General features: G+C 38.5%; 1 long non-coding RNA gene across 1 annotated transcript; it reads left to right on the top strand.

The window, feature by feature from the left end:
* Positions 1-3: 3 nt before the first annotated feature.
* On the top strand, positions 4-1,129 carry LOC111525997. The gene is made up of 2 exons (XR_002726255.1): positions 4-62; positions 933-1,129. It is a non-coding gene; the product is annotated as an uncharacterized LOC111525997 (long non-coding RNA).
* The last annotated feature ends 19,940 nt before the right edge of the window (positions 1,130-21,069 follow it).

Here is a 21,069-nt window from a genome sequence, read left to right as displayed (position 1 = left end):
CTTCAGCTTCCTGGGCTCAAGTGATCCTCCCATCTCAACCTCCCAAATAGCTGGTTCTACAGGTTTGTACCACCATGCCTGCTAATTTCTTATTTTTTGTAGAGACAAGGTCTTACTATGTTACCCAGGCTGGTCTCCACTTCCCCTGCTCAAGCAATCCTCCTGCCTTATCCTACCTAAGTGCTGGAATTACAGGCATAAGCCACCGGGTTAGGCTATTTTTCTATTTTAACAGTGATTTCTCCCTCCTGAGTAATAGTCCTGAAATTTTTTATTCCTGAAATTTAATTAATGTGAGGTTCAAGATGAATATGCCAAATTGATAGAAATTACAGATAGCTTTGGTGGTTCACATTTGGAATAGATTATAGAGAACGCTCTCTGGGAAGGTGAAATGTTATTCACTTCTCAGAAAGAAGCTCTGTGTTGCAAAGGGATGCACAGTTTCCATGAATTATCCTAATCAACACTTCAGGCAAGTCAGCTGTAAAATACACTGGACCTCATGAAGCTCTGAGCCAACTTGTGGCCAGTAGGCACTAAGGTCAGAGATGCATGTGGAAAAGCACATGATGAAGCCTCTGGTATTGGAGTAGTGCCTACAGCCCTGCCCAAGGCCTGGATATGGGGATTGAAGGCAAAGAAGATCATGGTTCTGGAGCTCACATTGAGGAAATGGACCTTAGGGATTGGGGCACATTAGAGAAGGTAAAACACATACTGTACTTATAGCAGAAGTGAAGGGCTTCAAGAAGTTCTCTTTGCTTTGCTGACTTCATGTGTGAATTCTTTTGCCCTGCTTCTTCCTGTCTTTGGCAATTGAAGGAGACTAGGTTTTCCTTGATTTGACCTGTCACCCCATTTCTGTGCTGTTATCTTCAATGTTTTTAGTGTTTACCTTTCTAACCCCAGCTGTCTTGGTTTGTTTCTAGAATGGAGGTTAATTAACAGACAGAGTCATCTGGGTGGAGGACACCCTTTTGGGATCAGCACTGAATGTGATGCCATATCCCACTCCAAACCAGCACAACTATAAATACTAAGCAGTGAGTGGTATTCTGAAGACTTTGAAGGAGGAGCTATTTCTGAAAATAAATTTATTTTGTTGAAGAATTTAACCATTAAGCAATCAGGATATGTGTACTGTGGTTATTCCTTTTGAGCTCAAAGTAAGGTACTAGTAATTATTTGTTTTAGGTTGGGTCTTGTGCCAGGTGCTAGGAATACAACAATAAGTGAAAAAAGCACCCTAATCTCAGGGGACTTGCAGGTTATTTGGTGACAGGGAGAAGAGAGTAGATAGAAAACAATGAATACTGTGATAAAGCCACTGGATTTGTAGAGTACTTTGCACTGAAGAAGGTTTAACAATGACTCACGAAAACAATTGAAAAGGCTTTGGAGGAGGACGAAAGTTTGAAGGAAAAAAAATGAGTTCTTGAGCCACATGATAAAGAAGAATGAGGGAAGGTACAGTGAGAATAGCATGTGAAAAAGCACAATGCATCTGGGAATAAAGAAGGAAGTTTTCACGGACCTTGATTATATTTCGAGAATCATAGAATATGCATATGAAAGTAGTATATTATGACCAGACCATGACATTCTTTGTTCTGCTAAGAAATGTGAAGCATATTCTTTAGACCAGTGTTTCTTCAAACATTTTGTGCAGTAAAAAACCCATTTTATGTTGTAACTCAGTGTACCATTTTTGGGAGAGACCATCCTCCTTGGGCCTTGCACTCCTACATGTCTTGTTGGGTGTGCCAACATTGCAAGGGCATAGCAGCTCTTACTCAGGCCACTTTTTATTGTCATGCAGCTAGTAACCTTGAAAGATGAGGTGACATCTCTTTGACTAAGAGTAGGTTACCTTGCTTGCTTACTTATTACTGTTTGGTATTCTTTTGGAAAGTTCCTGTTCAATTTTTTTACATGTTTATAGGAATTATTTACATATTCTGGATATGAGCTCTTTTCATAGAGGATGCAAATATTATCTCCATCTTTATAGCTTGCCTTTTATTATCTTAATGGTGTCTTTTGATGAATATGTTTTTAATTTTAATATAGTCCAATTTATCAATCTTTTTGTTTCATGTGTGTCTTGTGTCTTTTGAATAATTCTTTCTCTCCCTTAAGATCATGAAGATAATCTCTACCACTTTAAAAAGTTTTCTAATTTGCTTTCTCATTTGTATCTGTAATCCATTTGAAATTTATTTTTCTGCCTGAGTGAGGTAAAGTCTAATTTCATTCTTTTCCCATATGGATATGCTTTTCATCCTTCATCACTTATGGGAATGCCTGTTATTTCCCACTGTTATACAGTGCCAATTTGTCATTAATTAATTTTCCAAAAATGCATGGATCTGTTTCTAGTCTCCCTGTTACGTTCCATTGCTTTATTTGGCTCTCCCTACATCAATACGAGATTTTCCTAATTATTGTAGCTTTACATTGTTCTGGTATCCAGTGGAGCAAATCATCCTACTTGAAGAGTCAGACTCCATGCCAAAAAGTCCGTACACCTCATGAAGGAAAGCTACGCTCCCCATGCCAGACTTGGGGCACAGCCAATGCATTGCAGTCTCTGAAGAAAGCTGCAGTCAAGGACCCAGACCTCCGGCCCAGCCATGCTGTTAGGCATATCTGCATACCTAGTCCAAGCACCTCTATTTGGAGGTCTCTTTATTGGTGGCCTCCTCTAAACAATTCTGAGACCTTTTTACTGGGATCAGGAACCTTGATGCCACTTGTCTTCACTTTCAATATTTAGTACTTTTCCACTCCTAGCAATTTTCCCTCTTTCTCCTACCAGCCCTTAGGCCCATAAAATGGATGGAGCCTTTTATTCAGGTTTGTCTTAGTAGTGAGATGATCCCCATACTTTGCTGATTCTTTTGACGCTTGCTTGACTCTGTTCCATGGGTAAGAATGTAACACTGCAGGAGCCAGCACATTTTCCTGCTGAGCCTCTTGCTAATGCTACTGCTGATCGAATGCTACTGCTGATCGAAGGCTTGACTGATACCTTACCGTTTTGGCATGTTTTAACTGACCACCACAACACCTGACAGCTCACTTCTTTCTGCATCAGCTTAGTTCTTAACACCACCTTCTTCTCCTACTTCATAAGTGCCTTGACTGTTCTGGCTCTTTGCGTTTACATATAAATTTTACGATCAGCTGTCAAATTTGACCCACTCCCTTCTAAAAAATTATTGGGATTTTGATTGAGAGTGTATTGAATCTATAGATTAATGGGGAGAATCAACATTCTTGCATGAATTTTCTAATTCATGAACATGGTATAGCATTCCATTTCTTTAGGGTCTTAATTTTTCCCAATAATATTTTATGGTTTTCTGTGTTGGTCTTAATGATCTTTATTAGATTTATCTCTAGACATTTGCATTGCTTCCATGTAATTGTTAGTAGTGTCATTTTAAAAAATTTCTGTTTACAGAGACTTAGCATTGATTTTTATATATTGACTTTGTAGCCAGCATTCTAACAACATATAGATATTTTTGGTCTTTACATATACCATTTGCAAATAATGACAGTTGTATTTCTTCCTTTCAAATCTTTATACTTTTTTTCCCCCTTATTACATTAGTATGACCTCTACTACCATGATAAAAAGAAGTAGTAATAGCTGGCGTCTTTGTCTGGAAGGCCTGCTGTGACCTCAACTGTAGGTTCCTTTCTCCAGTGACTCATCTTGAGATTACCCTTCTCTCATACCTCCAACATTTTTGAGACTTGGATATTCCAAGCCTTTGCTAACCATTCCCTTCTTTGGATACACTCAGCAAAAGAGAAATAGAAGGTTGCCAACCTCTTAGACTCAAACGAAATCATTTTCCCATTTGTTACCCTCAGAAATTGGCTCTTCCCATCCACAGGTTCCACATCCATGGATTCAACCATGTATTGTCAGTATTCAGAAATAATAATAATAAAAAAACAAAAATAAATAAATAGTTATCTTGATCCTGATCTTTACAACCTGCCTTGCCTGAAAATTTAACATTTTTCACACTACCTGTGTGCGAGCCAACCAGCACTAGCTGAGAAGGGTTTCACATTTTCTTGACTCTGTTTAACCTGCACAAAAATAAGACTTTAGAACAAGTGTTACTTGGTGGTTGCACAGTTCATTAACATATTTTAGGTTGAGCTCCGTTGGTAGATGAGTTCTAAAATAATACAACATTTTTAAAATATAGTATAGCAACTATTTACATAGCATTTTCATTAAATTAGGTATGATCAGTAACCTTGAGATGATTTAAAAGTATATAGGAGGATGTGTGTAGTTATATGTAAATACCATGTTGTTTTATATAAGGGACTTATGCATGCTGAGGTGTCCTGGAACCAGTCCCCAACAGATACCGAGGAACGACTATATACAGTCAGTTTGCATTACTTACAGTTAGTTGGGTCCTATAATGTTACCACAAACACTGAATTAATGAGTACTGAACTGTTGTTCCTAGAGTTAATGGGGGGTTAAATTCCCATGAGCCTGTGAAAGCAGCTCTTCCTTGGCTGAGCAGGTAGGTGGCTCACACCTGTAATTCCAGCACATTGGGAGGACAGGGCAGGAGGATCACGAGCCCAGAAGTTTGAGACCACCCTAAGCACCATAACAAGACCCTGTCTCTAGAAATAAAAAATAAAAATAAATAAGGAAAGCAGCTCTTCCACATAACCCTTTTCTGTATAATACTACACAGGTGTTTTAAAAATATTCCATAGCCTTCTAATCTTTAAAACCTGTCTTGCCTGAAACTTTAACATTTTCCCTACTATCAATGTGGGAGCCAGCCAGTACTAGCTTAGAAGGGTTTCACATGTTCTTGGTTTTTTTCTTTAATTAGTTGTCATCTCATGAATTCTCAATTTTTTTTTTTTTTTTTTGAGATGGAGTTTCACTCTTGTTGCCCAGGCTAGAGTGCAATGGTGCAATATTGGCTCACCGCCACCTCCGCCTCTCTGGTTCAAGCGATTCTCCTGCCTCAACCTCCTGAGTAGCTGGGATTACAGGCATGTGCCACCATGCCTGGCTTTTTCCTAGCTTCATCTCACACTGTAGATGTGGCTTTTTAGCATTTTCCCTAGTGACTTCATGTACAGATGACCAAATTTTGTCTTCCTTTTTCTGGATGTACTGAATTGTTGAATCATTAACATTGTATTTATAGCCAACAGCACTATCACTCATGCATGAATGAAGCTTATCTAACACCTATTTTCTCTGTAAGGCACATGACAGTCTTGTTGCACTTAGGAACACTAGACAGCACTTTACCACTATATCTGGGTACCATTTTAAACAAAAATTACCCCCAAAATGGGGCACTAGTTATGTCCCAAAAGGAAACTTGATGAGAGCTAAAACGAAGGCAGAGTGTCCCCTTGTTTGAACTCTTCAGATGGTATTAGTTTCATAGGGTTGCCATAGTAGATTACCACAAACTTGGTGGCATGAAACAACAGAAATTTATTTTCACACTGCTCTGGAGGCCAAAAGTCCAAATTAAGTTGTTGGCAGGGCTGCACTCCATCTGAAAGCTCTAGGGTACTTCCTGGCCTCTTCCAGATTCTAGGAACCCTAGGCTTGTAGCCACATCACTCAAATCTCAGCCTTTGTATTCGCACAGCTTTTGTCTACTCTGTCTTCTCCTTTCCTATCTCTTATAGGGATCCTTGTCACTGGATTTAGGGCCCACCTGGATATTCCAGGCTGATCTTATCTTGAGATCATAAACTTAGTAATTATCTGCCAAGACCCTTTTTTCAAATAAGGTCACATTCACAGATTCCAGGGGTTAGGACATAGACATTACTTTTTGGGGGCTACCACTCAACCTACTGCAGATGATAAATTTTTCTCTTCTCAGAAATAATTAACATACTTGAGCACTGAAGTGGAAGTTTTCTGGCAATTAGCAAAAGGGAAAATAGGTTGTTTTATATTGTTTTTTATTTGCCTAACAAAAGAAAGCAACTGTCTTTGACTGCAGAGGTAAACTTTTTCCTGGAACTAAATTCAAATAAACATATTGCTTGAATCCCCGTGTAAAATATATTAAATAATAGATATTGTCTTCAACTATAGTTTTTAAAAGAGAAAAAATGGGTCATAGTGAACCCTAAAACAATCCCACAAAATCTTGTGTTAACTTCTATTAAATTACAACACACCTACAATATACAAATCATAAGCATACAATTTTATCACTTAAACTAAGTGAACACACTTGTGTAGCCCACACCCACGTCAAGAAATAATATTTTCAGCCTTCCAGGAGCCTTTATCCCCATGATTCCTTGTAACACCATGATGAATTATGCCTATTTTTGAACTTTGTGTATACCACGTAACTCCTTTGTGGCTGACTTGTTTCTTTTGATATTGTGAGATGGATCCATGCTATTGAATATAATTTTAGTTCATTCTCCCATGAAATTTCTAACTTAGTGAAGCATTTCTACATGATGCTAAGAGTATGTTCAGGGATTTGCTTTATATAATCTTGATTTTGATAATCAAAAGGGTTCAACTTCAAGAATCTAAATGCATGGAAAGTTAAATGATTATCAAGTAGTGTCTCTCAGATTTCACATACATTAAGCAAGTATTGGCTTAAGATTCATGATTGAATTCTGTGACAAGTATCTGATCACATATTCTTTATAGCTACCTCAGATTCTTTTTGTGATGATTTAGGGGATGGATGTGTGAATAGATAGCTAAACTTTATTCTTGCCCAGCTATAAAGCCAACCCACTTCAGCATGAGCATGAGTAGTAGACGAATTTCCAAGTAAAGACAATTTGTTCCTCAGGAAAAAACTCTGGATCTTCTACATCACAGTTTGGGTGCTTAGTTGGGATTCCAAACTTCTTTATCAAAAAGTAGGAAAGCTTCAACCTGGAAGATGTTTAGAACAAGTTGCACAGTTCATTAAAACATTTTAGGTTGAGCTCCATTGATGTCTGATTTCTAAACAAACATATTTGCATTTCTGTAACTACTTCCAATTTTCCCCTTCTTTCACCTCCCATAGCACATTGTTTCTTTCTTAGAACATTCATCTTCTCTTTTGCTTTGTTTGTTTGTTTGTTTTTTTTTTTTTGTTTTGAGCCAGTTTCTCACTCTTTTGCTTAGCCTGGGATGCAGTGGCACAATGTCAACTCAAGGCAACTTCCAATTCCCAGTTTCAAGCGATTCTCATACCTCGGCCTCTTCAGTAGCTGGGACTATAGGCATGCGCCACCTTGCCTAGCTCATTTTTGTACTTTCAATAGAGATGGTTTTACCATGTTGCCTGGGCTGGTCTCAAACTTCTGAGCTCAGCTAATCCACCTGCCATGGTCTGCCAAAGTGCTAGGATTACAGACGTGAACCACTGCACCCGGCCCTGTTTTACTTTGTATCTGTCTCTCTTGTCCTGCTCCTTTGATTGTGAGTTTTTTGACTGCAGGGATTATTATTATTATTATTATTCTTTATGGATTCTTTGCAGCCCTTAGTATGGCTTGAGATTGTACAAGCCATCTTGGGCTAATTAGGATCAATTAACTTTTTGTCATGTAACCAACAACCTCCCAAATCTCAGTGGCTTGCAATAACAAAGGTTTATTCTTACTGCACATCAGTTATGAGTCAGTTGCAGCTGTGCAATACATTCTCTCTGTTCTACGATCCAGGCTAGAGGGGCAGGCCTACCTTGAATGTGTTGCTCTTACAGCAATAGAAAAAACAGTTGTAGGACTATGTGATGGATTTAAATTAGCTACTCTGGAGGAGCATATGTAACTTCCACTTCGTTAGCTAAAACAACTCAAATTACCAAGCCTAGTATCTGTGGGGTGGGGAAAATAATCCTTACAAAGAAGTCAGTGTGTAATAACAATAATCTATTATTGAGATAGCGTATCTACCCTGATAGCCAATATTTATGGTATGCTTTCTATACCAGGGCTTTTCCTGAATGCCTATATATAAATTTTTTCTCAATACATAACAATGCTATGAGACAGATACTTCTATATTCCCATTTTACAACTGAAGAAGTTGAAGAACAGAGACATTGAATATCCTGTCCATTAGGAAATGGTAGAGCCAGGAATTGAAACCGGAAGTCTGACTTCACAATCTTTTAACCACAGTGCTGTATTATGAGAGTTTTAATCTGAAGGTTTATGTCTATGTACCATGTTGGGCTTTAAAGAGTCATGAAGTGTGCTAGTAAAAACTCTAAAAGTGAGATTCAGGAGCCCTTGGTCTCATCCAGTCGTTACCTCTGAGTAACCATATTACCTAGGCTCATGCCCCATACCTGGGCCTCAATTTCTATATCCTTAAAAATGAGGTAAATAGACCAGATATTCTCTGATACCCCGTCAGCTTTGAATTTCTTATCCTTTCTCCAAGTACCTAGTAAAATACATTGTTGGTGTTGATATGACCTCTTTCATCTTCTGCTTTCTATGTTATTATCTTCATAGTAGATCTTGTATCAGTATTGAATCTCCCCAATCCTCTTACTTCTATTTTACTTCTCCTGTTTTACTTTAACGATACTACTACTACTACTACTACTATCTACCATTTATTGAGACCTGCTGTTTCAGAACAGGAAAATAAACCCAAAGAAAGCTGAAGAAAGAAAGTACTAAAGATAAGAGCAGAAATCAATGAAAAAGCAAACATATATCCTTACTTAGAGCCTTCATATATAAAGAGTGTGTTTTAGGTAGGTTCTCTCTGTAGGCTACTCATATATGTTACATTAGAATTCCCATTTCTGTCTTCAGGAAAAAGGTGCTAATTGCATAATCAACCTGTTCTTTCAGATGGTGACTCCTGGCCTTAAACAGGAGTCTGTTTCAAAGCAAGACTTTTCCAGAAGAAGTCCAACACAGAGTGATGTCCAGGGGACTAAATAGAAACATTTATTAGGGACCCAACACTGAACAAGTTCATGGGCTTCTGAATAGTTTTCCCAAGTGAGGGGAGATCCCCTTTGAGGAAGCACAACAGACATTGCCTAAAGCTAAGGAGAGTATCACTGATAAAGGAACCTGAGACACCTGGGAGAATTTGCTCTGAAATTCAGTCCTGCCAATGCTCTGAGAGTAGGAAACCCTCCTTTCAGTTTGCACATGATTTTCAACCTCAGCAACTGTAATAAAACAAGCAGGCTCTCAATGTAAAGTTAGTGGGAAAGTCATTTTTCTGAAAATATCCCTCCTATTTAGAAAAGCCTTAAAACACCAGCAGCCCTGACTTAAACACCAGCATGTCCAAACTGGAGGAAAGCCCTATGTTTATCCTCAACATGGAAGGACCTTCAGTGTAAACCCAAGTTCCATGAAACAACAGAGAAGCCATCCTGAAGAGGGCTTGCATGAGAGTAAAGAATGTGGCAAAATCTTAAGACACTGGATCTTGTCAGACATCAGAGAGCTCTTATGGATATCTTCAATGTGGAAGGCCTTCTGTGTGAACTCAGTATTATTGAACATAAGTAAATTCATTTTGGACAAGAGCCTTATCTATATTCGTGGGTGTAGCAAAGCCTCAAAGTGCTGTGACAGCCTTATTAAACATCAGAGAATCTGCACTGGAGAAAAACCCCATTGGTCTGAAGAAGATAGTAAAAGGTTCATTGTGGTTCAGCTCTGGTCACCCACCGGAGAATCCACACTGGAGAGCAGCACCATTATGAATGTAGTGTGTGAGGGAAGGCCTTTCTTTGGAAGCTAGCACTTTCCAATCATTAGAATACCCATGCTGAAGTGAAAATTTATAAATGTAAAAATGTAAAAAAACTCAATCGTATACATCAGAAAATCCACACTGGAACAAATCTGTATGCATACCACCATAGGGAAGCTAACCATATTAGCTCATTGCTTAAAGGGCATCAAGATTCCCATAGAGGGAAAAGCTCTTTGTAAATTATGTGGGAAAACCTTCAGTCAAAGCTCAGATCTTATCCAGCATCAGAGTCCACACTAGATAGAAGCTTTATGACTTGGACAAATGTAAGAAAACATTTCGATGAACTCATCCTTTACTAAGCAACAAAGGATACACAACAAAAATGGACCTCAATAATCAAATATGTGGTAGAGAGATAGTAATTTTTCAATGTCATCTGTCATGATTAAGGAAAAGACCATTAAATAGAAATGGTGGCAGTAAAAAAAGTAGACCAAATGCATATTATCACTTTGACATTATTTTATGGAATTAAAGACAATTGTTATTAGAAAAAGACTGGCATGTCACTTCATGGGCAGAGTTGAGGAATTAATCTGTGACCAATCTCTATGGATATTTAACTGTCTTTGATACTATTAACTTTTTATTTTCTGTAGTAGAGGTAGAGAGTAGAGGGTAAGTCTTTATAACTAATCACATAACTATAACCTGGATAATCCAAACATTATTGACTATATTGTTGTTTGCTTGGAATTAATAATGCTCACTAAAATTTTTCTAAGAATGATTTTGACATTTATTCCTGGGACCCAATAAGTGTATCACTTCTTCCAGACTTACTCCCTTTTGTTTTTTATGATGTTAGTCTCAGAAATGCTGCAAATAAATATGTGTGTTTTGGCAAATATTTCCCAAAATTTCCTATTCCTTTGTTTAAAAAAAAGGCGTAGAAATGTGCATAGACTGTGTGAACTTGCAGTATGATGAACAACAGACCTTATTGCCTTGTTCATCTTTGTGTCTCTAATATACAGAATAATGACTGATACAGAAAAGGCCCTCAAAACATGCTTGTTGATTGACTACTCCAAGGGTTCTGTTTATGGGTTGGTCTCAATCCAGCCTACAGAGGGGCCTCTAATTATGTTTGCCATAGGATTCTACCCTCTTCCCAGACCTGATCAATGAATAACTTCGGGTACTCAGTGTGGACTGATTATGAACTCACTTCCTGGCACATCATGATCATTGGTCTGTGTGAGGCCTTGCTTTCATTCTTACATACTTTTTCTCCTTACTTTCATCCCAGTCGTGTTTCTCCCATCTTTAAATACTTGATTTACAAAACTGGTCTTGTGTTAATATGTCTCATTTTATGCCATTCTGCTTTTTGAGGTTTATTCATGTTAATATATGAAAGTCTAGTTCACCCCCTTAACTGCTGTGCAATGCTTAGTCATTGATTCATTCCTCTAATGAAGGTTATTTTAAACAACTCTTTATAATAAACAGTCTTGCTCTGAACACTTTTGGGAGTGTTTTTCTGGAGAACATACCCAGGAGTCAAATTGCTGGGTCACAAGTATGCACCGTGTCAATATCACTAGCAAGTAATGGTTTCTGTTCTTTGTGAACTAAGAGACCTGTCTGGCAGCTTAGCCTGATCGTGATAGCCCCTTTTCTGCATGAATTTCTGAGAGCAACTGACAACTAAACCAGGCAGGCATATTCTCATCTGCTAGCAGCCTGGAGTGAGATGAATCTCCAACATAAAAGAATGAGAAAACCTCAACCTCAGAAATAATGCCTGACTTTTCAGGGTCTGGTGATGCAAACTGATTATACTACTTAAACTACAATGTAAACTAAGAAGGCATATATCAGACTATGCTATGAGCAAAGGGAAAATAAAATATTATTCCTTTTTACCTAAGAGCATCATCTCAGAAAGGGAGTACAGCCATTGCAAAGATGCTGACATTGGAGAAACAGCAAGGCCAGTGAGACAGTAGTAGGAAATGAGGTCAGAGAGACAGGGGAGAGGGCCTGTAGAAATAGACTTGTAAGCAGGCTAGGCATGGTGGCTCACACCTATAATCCCAACACTTTGGGAGGCCGAGGTGAACAGATCACTGGAGGTCAGGAGTTCGAGATCAGCCTGGCCAACGGGGTGAAATCCTGTCTCTACTAAAAATACAAAAATAAGTCCGGCGTGGTGGTGCACGTCTGTAGTCCCAGCTACTCAGGAGGCAAGAGAATCACTTGAACCAGGAGGTGGAGGTTGCAGTGAGACAAGATAATGCCATTGCACACCACCCTGGGTGACAGAGTGAGACTCAGCCTGAAAAAATAAAAAAAAAAAGGAAAAGAAAAAGAAATAGACCTGTAAGCCAGTTTATGGACTTTCGAATTTTATCCCAAGTGAATTGAAAGTTATTACAGGATTGTAAGGAAAGATATGACATGTCAGTTTTTAAAAAGTCAAAACTTATAATAGACTATATGGGGCCAGGGTGAGAGCTGGGAGAACAGTTAGGAGCTATTTAGGCTTTCTTTAGTTTTTATTTGCATTAATGAATTAAAGCTAATCCAGAAAGGAAATGAGAATGGCTTAGATAAAGGTAGCAGAGGTGGCGAGATGTGATCAGATTCTAGATATACATTGAAGGCAGTGCCAAGAAGATTTTGTTGATGGATTAGACATAGAGCTACAGAGAACGAGAAGAGGCAAGAATGTCTCTTAAGGCCCAGCTTGGTAGCTCATGCCTGTGATCCCAGCACCTTCGAAGGCTGAGGCAGGCAGATAGCTCAAGCTCCAGAGTTCAAGACCAGTCTGGGCAACATGGTGAAACCCCGTCTCTGCAAAGAACAACAACAACAACAAAAAATTAGGTGTGGAGGCATGCACCTGTAGTCCCAGCTCCTCACAAGGCTGAGGGAAGGATCACCTGAGCCCAGGGAGGTCAAGGCTGCAGCAAGCCATGATCTGGTGACTGTACTCCAGCCTGGGTGACAGAGCAAGACCCTGTCTCAAAATTATTTTCTTTTGACTCATTTTTTATTTAGAATCTTAATGTTTTGGCACTGAGCAACTGAAAGAATGAAAGAATGGAGTTACTTTAACAGTGATGGGAGAATGCAGTTGGAGCAGGGATTTTTTCTATTTTTTTTTTTTTTTTATTTTTATTGAACATGTTAAGTCTGGGATATCTGTTAGTACCTCACACAAAGTTTGACATTTAAGAAAAAAGGGGCATTCTTGAGACAGCTTCTGCCCCTCAGTCCAGAAGCATTCCCCAGCTACACCTGTCAGTCCCGGTGAAAGTTTTAATTACAGGCAATCCCCTTTTCTCTTCACCCCAGACACTGCTAAAGACCAAGAGTTAAGAAAGCAATATTTTTCTCAACTGGATTTTTATTTTTATTTTTTTTAAGACAAGGTCTCTCTCACCTAGGCTGTAGTGCAGTGGTGCGATCTCAGCTCACTGCAGCCTTGACCTCCCAACTCAAGTCATCCTCCAGCCTCAGACTTCCGAATAGGATAACAGGCGCACACCACCATGCCTGGCTAATTTTTGTATTTTTTGTAGAGATGGGGCTTTGCCATGTTGCCCAGACTGGTCTTGGACTCCTGAGTTCAAGCTGTCCTCCCACCTTGGCCTCCCAAGGTGATTACAGGCAATTGCAGACCGGGATTACAGGCATGAGCCACTGCACCCGGCCCTCACTGGGATTTTTTAAAGGATTTAGGCTTAAAACGCTGAAGGACATTCTGAAATTATCTGGTCTAAAATTAGAGAATTTTTTCAAAATTGATAGTTTCTCAGGAAGAATTGCTTATAATATATTCTTTTTTAAATAACTTTTAATCAAATAAGTTAAATGTAAATGTTTCCTTAAGTTAGAATGTCAAAATAATTCATAGGAATTGGAGCTGAAATCACTTTTCTAATTACGTCTACCCTGCAAAAACATATGACCAGAATTCTGATTCTGATAATAGCAGACAAGGTACTATGAACCAACTCTTCCACTGAGGAGAAGTGGAAAAGCTGGGAAGAATGCTTTAAAAAAAAATCTACCTAATGGCATTAGAAAACTAATTAGAGAGTGAAAGATTGCTAGATTAGAGGAGCATGGAGATAGACGGAGATGAGCCCTGTCCTTGGGGCCATTGTTTTTCTAGGTATCTTCTGATTCTAGGAGGGGCACCTGAGAAAGTGAGTCAAATGTTTGATAAGTTCACAAAAGAAAAAGACACCAAAGTTGAATTCTGGGAACTTCCAAGTTGCGGTTTGGGGAAAGACAGGACTGACTAACTTCCTCACTGATGATGTGGGACCCCCAAAGGATAAGTAAGGGTGAACCAGACAGGCAGGCCTTCCCAGGACTGTAGCTCAAATTTGAATATTCTTCTGCAGTTGAATTTCAGTGATTCCATAATGCTATAGCTTCCTGGAAATCCTCTCTATGAGGAAATATTATCATAGCTCTCAAATTATTTCTCAAACAATTTTGCAAAACATTTTAAAAGCTAGGCATATGAGAAGAAAAAATGACACAAAGGAAAACCCAACAGAAGCAACAGATAATAGAAATACATTGAAGAGGAATATAGAATTGCAGTTATCATACAAGATTTTTAAATAACTATGTATACAGTGTTCAAATATAAGTGACAGGATTAAGAAGTTTAACAGGTCAGGCGCAGTGGTTCACACCTGCAATCCCAGCACTTTCGGAGGCCAAGGCGGGTGGATCACGAGGTCAGGAGATCAAGACCATCCTGACCAACAAGGTGAAACCTCTCCTCTACTAAAATACAAAAAATTAGCCGGGCATGGTGGCACACACCTGCAATCCCAGCTACTCGGGAGGCTGAGGCAGGGGAATCGCTTGAACCTGGGAGGCAGAGGTCATGCCACTGCACTCCAGCCTGGTGACAGAGTGAGACTCCGTCTCAACAACAAAAAAAAAAGTTTAACAAAATGCCGGGGGGAGGGGGAGGCAGGCAGGCAAGGGGGGCAGTTGGGGGCGGACAATGAAATGGAAATCCTGAAATTGGAAAACAACTGAAATAGTAGTGGATGGATATAGCATCAGATGAAACAGCTGAAGACAATAGTTTAGAAAAAAATATCCAGAATGAGGCACAAGGGGACAAAGTATGGGCTATATAGGAAAAGGGTAAGACACAGAGAATATAGATCCAAAATATTTGTCATTAGGATTGCAGGAGAAATGAGAGGAAATGAGACAGACACCATATTTGCAGAGAGAATAGGTGAGAACTTCCTAAGATTTATGAAGGGTATCAAGCACAGATTCAGGGACCATAAGAACCATATGAACCCCAAATAAGATAAATGAAAAAAATTATTTAGATATATCATAGTAAAACTACTAAAAATTAAAGACAGAAATATCTTGTTTTTTTCTTTGAGACAGGGTCTTGCTCTGTTGCCCAGGCTGGAGTGCAGTGGTGCAATCTCTGCACCCTTTACCTCCCAGGCTCAAGCAATTATCTCCTCAGCCTCTTGAGTAGGTGGGACTATAGGTGCACACCACCATGCTTGACTAATTTTTGTATTTTTTGTAAAGACAGCATTTTGCCATGTTGGCCAGGCTGGTCTTGAACTCCTGAGCTCAAGCGATTTGCCCACCTCGGCCTCCCAAAGTGCTGGGATTGCAGACGTGAGCCACTGCACCCAGCAGAAGTATTTTAAAAGCAAGAAAAAAAAGTACCTTAAAAGAAGCAACAATTAGATTGGCAGCTAAATAAAAAAAAGTCAGTGCCAAAGACACTGAAATTTGTGGAAAGTAACTGCCAACACAGAATTCTGTACTAAGCAAAACATTTTAAGAACAAAAGTAAAGACATTTTCAGATAAATAGAAGCTGAGATAAATCAACATCTATAGGTCCTCAAAACACTCAAGACAAAGCTGGAAACGGTACATATTCCCACCAGCAAGATGGAAGAATCTCCTAATTCACAAAGCACTGGGTAAAGCACTTGGAAGGGGTCTGCCTCAACAGTGAGTAATAGGTAGCTATATTAGTTTCCTATTGCTGCTACAACAGATGACCACAAGCTGTCACTTAACACAAGTGTATTATCATACAGTCCTGGAAATCAAAAGTCCAAAATGAGTATTACTGGGCTAAAATCTCTTTTTTCCAGAGCAGAAGAACTTGAGGGGTAAAATCAAGATGTCAGCAGAGATGCATTCATTTAGGGGACTTAATGAGGAGAGTCTGGTTTATTGTCTTTTCCAGGTTCTAGAGGTTGTTCACATCCCTTGGCCCTATTTTTCCATCTTCAAAGCCAACATTGAGTTGAGTCTTCCTCATGTCATATCATTCCAAGCTCTCTTTGGACTCCCCCTTCTACTTTTTTAAGGATACTTGTAATTACATTGGGCCTACACAGATAATACAGGATAATCTCCCTATTTTAAGGTCAGGTGATAGCGAACCTTAAACTTCCCTCTTGCCACATAACATCATATTCACAGATCCTAGAGATTAGCGCATAGACATCTTTGGGTAGGTGGGGAAATTTCTGCCTACTACATTTCCCTAGGCTAAAAATGTGGTTTCTGGTGAGGGTTGCCTTCTTGCTGTATACTCACGTGGCAAAAAGAGTGAGAAAGCTCTTAGGTGTCTCTTAATATAAGGGTACTTATAATCCCATTATAAGTGCCCCACCATCATGACCTCATCTAACCCTAGTTACCTCCCAAAGGCCCCATCCCCAAATGCCACCCCAGTGGAGGTTAGGGCTTCAATATGTGAATGGGAGCAGGGGACAAAAACATTCAGTCCATAACAGCATGTAATGGAAATGCCATAAGGAGAAGAGAAAAAGGAACAGAAGAAATATTTGAAGCAATGATGACTGAGTTTTTTCCAAAGTTAATCATAAACACCAAGCTACAAATCTAGGAAGCCCAAGAGAATGTGAAGCAGAATAAACAGAACATCTACACCTAGGCATATCATACTCAAACTGCAGAAAACCAAAGAAATAAAATCATAAGCTAGAGGAAAATTTACTTCACCTATATGGAAGCCAGAATAAGAATTACATTGGCCTTCTCTTCAGAAAGCATGCAAGCAAGAAGAGAGTAGAGTGAAATATGTAAAATGTTGAAAAAAATCTCACCAACCTAGAATTCTATATTCAGCAAAATTATCCTTCAAAAATGAAGGAAAAAACAAAAGATTTCCTCAGACAAAAAGTGGGAGAATTTGTCGCCCATACACATCATTTGCAAAAAAATAGTTCTTTAGAAAGGAGCATAATGATATAGGTCAGAAACTGTAATGTGCATTGAAAAAAAAAAAAAAAAAAAAGAGCCAGCCAGGTGCAGTGGCTCATGCCTGTAATCCCAGCACTTTGGTAGGCCAAGGCAGGCAGATCGCCTGAGGTCGGGAGTTCGAGACCAGCCTGACCAACATGAAGAAACCCCATCTCTTAAAAATACAAAATTTGCCAGGGATGGTAGTGCATGCCTGTAATCCCAGCACTCTGGGAGACCAAGGCGGGTGGATCACAAGGTCAGGAGATCAAGACCATCTGGCTAGCACAGTGAAACCCTGTCTCTACTAAAAATACAAAAATTAGGCAGGCATGGTGGTGGGCACCTGTAGTCCCAGCTGCTCAGGAGGCTGAGGCAGGAGAATGGCCTGAACTCGGGAGGTGGAGCTTGCAGTGAGCGGAGATTGCGCCACTGCACTCCAGCCTGAGCGACAGAGCGAGACTCCATCTCAAAAAATAAAAATAAAAATAAAGAAAATAAAGCATTATATTCTACCACCCAGAGATTATGATTGATGCCTTTTATATCTGTACATCTTTTTCCATGTTTATATATGTGTGTGTGTGTGTATATGTATACACACATATACCTTTTACAAAAATCTGATTATATTATGTATGGTATTTTATAACCGATTCTCTTCAGTTTATAATCTCCTTTCCCTGTCATTACATTTTAATGTTACCTAAATTCAGCCCAAATTCAAATTAGCCCAGTTTTTCCATAATGTCTTTAACATTGATTTGCCCAAACCAGAGCTACATGATACCTATGGCTGTTATGCCTCTTAATTTTTTATTCTAGAGCAGTCCTACTGTCTCTTGCCTGCCCCCCTCCCCCCCATTAAACAGTCTTTTCGATGAGTCCAGGCTAGTTGTCTCACCCTCTGAAATTTTGATTGTTTCTTCATTATGTCACTTTCTTTGATACCCACATTCCCTATATTTCCTATAAACTGCAAGTTAGATCAAAAGGCTTGAAGGATTCAAGTTAAATGTTTGGGGATAAAATTAATATTAGGTGATAGGAGACACTGATATCTGGGTGACCCACTATTAAATCACTTTCTTAGTATGACGAGAGTCTGATCCCTCCATTGAACAGCTAATTTTTCACCTTGTTACTAACTTTGTGGTGTCACTTTGGCACTATGTGAATGGCCAGTTTCTCATCAACAAAATACATAATGTTGGATAATCTTTTTATGGGTCAGTCATTTTATCAAGGGTGACAGAATGATTTTATAATTATTTCATTCCTTCTACATTATTAACTGACATTTTTATTTATAGTAGAGTTTTCCCTCATCAAATATGTCAGTTTGGTCACTTCCTACTAGGAAGTTATGATTAGTACTTAGTTTTTTTTCCCTTTATTTACCAATGTTTAAGTCCAAGGAGTGGTTTAATAGGCACTTCAAATTGTGACATGAGATTTTAGGACTTTCTCTATGTTAGTATCGTAATAGAGTTACAGATTTTCATTGAATCAGGGTTTTAATCCACCATAGTCATTACATTTTTTAATGCTCAAATTGACACATCTTTGGCTTGTGTAGACATCTTAAGTTTTGCGTCTACATCTGTTTGCCATGACCCTACTAATTTTTGAATGCTTGCTTTCTGAGCAAAATTAATTGTTCCAGGCTCACTTTGTACCTCCCCTGTTCTCAGATCTGGTCTCGAGCATTTCTGAAGGAGCTTTGGTTCTTTTTAATGGAGACTAGTACTGGAAAACAAAATCTGGGTGCTAGGGGTGTCCTTATCACTAGGGTAACACTGCTTTTAGGACATTTCCTGGACAGAGCTCAATGGACATTTCTTTTCTAAAAATTCATGAGTTCCTATTGATGTATTCAATTCAGTTTTAACATGATAGCATTTATTTTTAATATTTAATTTGTTTCTGCATTTATTTTGGTTAATTCCTTCCATGTGTTCTCCTTTGGTTCATTTATTTATTTACATATTTTAAGTTGTAGTAGATTGTATCAGAAGTGATTCCAGGAAGCACAAGGAGGGATTATTGAAACAGGAAAGGGAAAAAAGTCAACAAAGTGTGCATTAATGAGCAGGCTATCTTGGATTATTCTGTTGTGTGTTTTTTTCCTAACTTTTAAGCTGGGTTGGTTTTATTCTCCCTCTGTTTCCACTCTCCCTCTATTACTGATTTATATGGTGCTATGAATATTTCCTTGAACACTGATTTAGATGAATCTCAAATGTTTTAAATGTAGTATTTTTATTATTTTCTAGAAAATATGAAATTTATATTTGTATTTTGCTTTCGAACCAGTAATTGGTTGAAAATTTTGAAATTTTTAAATGGAAGTACTTGTTTGTTTTCTGACTGTGTTATTAATTTTAGATTTGTTGCATTGTTATCTGAGAATATTTATGTTCTTGGTACCTTTTAGAATTTATTGTGGTTTTTTTGTGGCCAAATAAGTAATCAGTTTTCATTAATGTTCACTGTATACCTGAAAAAGATAATTCTCTATTTTTAGGGTATAGAGCTTGACATATGTAAATATTCCATGAGATTTAATTTATTGATTTCATTCACTTTTGTTCATTTGGTGTTTTTTTAGGCGGAGGACAAAGTCTATGTTTTTTTATCTCCTATAAATTTTGCTTTAAGAAAGTTACTCCTGTTATTTTCTGCATAATTATTCATATCTGTTCCATCATCATTTAAACTGTATTCTTTAACATTATAAAGTACTCTTCTTTGTCTCACTTTATTCTTTGGTCTTTTTCTGAAATTTAGATTTTGATGAATTCTTTCTTTTTATTTGTATTTGCTTAATTTACCCTTGTTCATTCTTTATTTGCAACTTTTCTCAATCATTTTATTTTAGTTATATCTCTTACATACATAATAAAATTGGGTTTTGTTCTGATCAAATCTAATTTGATCTAACAGGTAGATTAAGCCTATTTGCATTTATTGATATGACAGCTATGTTTGATCTTAATATAATTTTCTTCTACTTTCTGTTTATATGTCATACACATGCAAATATATAAACATAAGTATAAATGTATATACACACACATAGATATGTATTGTGTGTATGTATACATGCATATACATATATATGCCCCAGCATCAGGGGCTTCACAGCAAGAAAAAAACTCATAAATGTAAAGAGTGTGGGAAAAGCTTCAGTGAAAAGGCAGGACTCTTCCAACATCTTAAAATCCACACTGGAGAAAAGCCCCATCAATGTAGTAAATGTGGCAGATGTTTTAGTTGGAGATCAGTTCTTAAGAAGCATCAAAGTCTCCACACTGGAGATAAACCTTTGAAATGTATGAACTGTGGGAAAGCCTTCTGCCATAGTTCACACCTCATTGAACATCAGCAATTCCACAACAAAGAGAAACCTTATGAATGTAATGAATGTGGGAAAGCCTTCAGGCAGTGTTCACCTCTTATTAAATATCAATGAATTTGGCCGGGCGCCGTGGCTCAAGCCTGTAATCCCAGCACTTTGGGAGGCCGAGACGGGCGGATCACGAGGTCAGGAGATCGAGACCATCCTGGCTAACATGGTGAAACCCCATCTCTACTAAAAAATACAAAAAACTAGCTGGGTGAGGTGGCGGGCGCCTGTAGTCCCAGCTACTCGGCAGGCTGAGGCCGGAGAATGGTGTAAACCCGGGAGGCGGAGTTTGCAGTGAACTGAGATCTGGCCACTGTACTCCAGCCAGGGCAACAGAGCGAGACTCTGTCTCAAAAATAAATAAATAAATAAATAAATAAATAAATAAATAAATAAATAAATATCAATGAATTCACAGTGAAGAAAAGCCCTATGAATGTAAAGTATGTGGAAAAGCCTTCACTCAGTATGCCGGACTTAACCAACACCAGAGAATCCACACTGGAGAGAAATTTTTGAATGTCCTGTATGTGGACGAGCCTTTAGCTGGAGCTCAGAACTAATACATCACAGAATCCACTCAAGGGAAAAATCCTATGAATGCG

The sequence above is a fragment of the Piliocolobus tephrosceles genome, chromosome 5 (assembly GCF_002776525.5).
Source record: "Piliocolobus tephrosceles isolate RC106 chromosome 5, ASM277652v3, whole genome shotgun sequence".
NCBI classification, from domain to species: domain Eukaryota; kingdom Metazoa; phylum Chordata; class Mammalia; order Primates; family Cercopithecidae; genus Piliocolobus; species Piliocolobus tephrosceles.
Note: the sequence above shows the minus strand (reverse complement) of the source record. Positions and strands in the feature narration are given on the sequence as shown.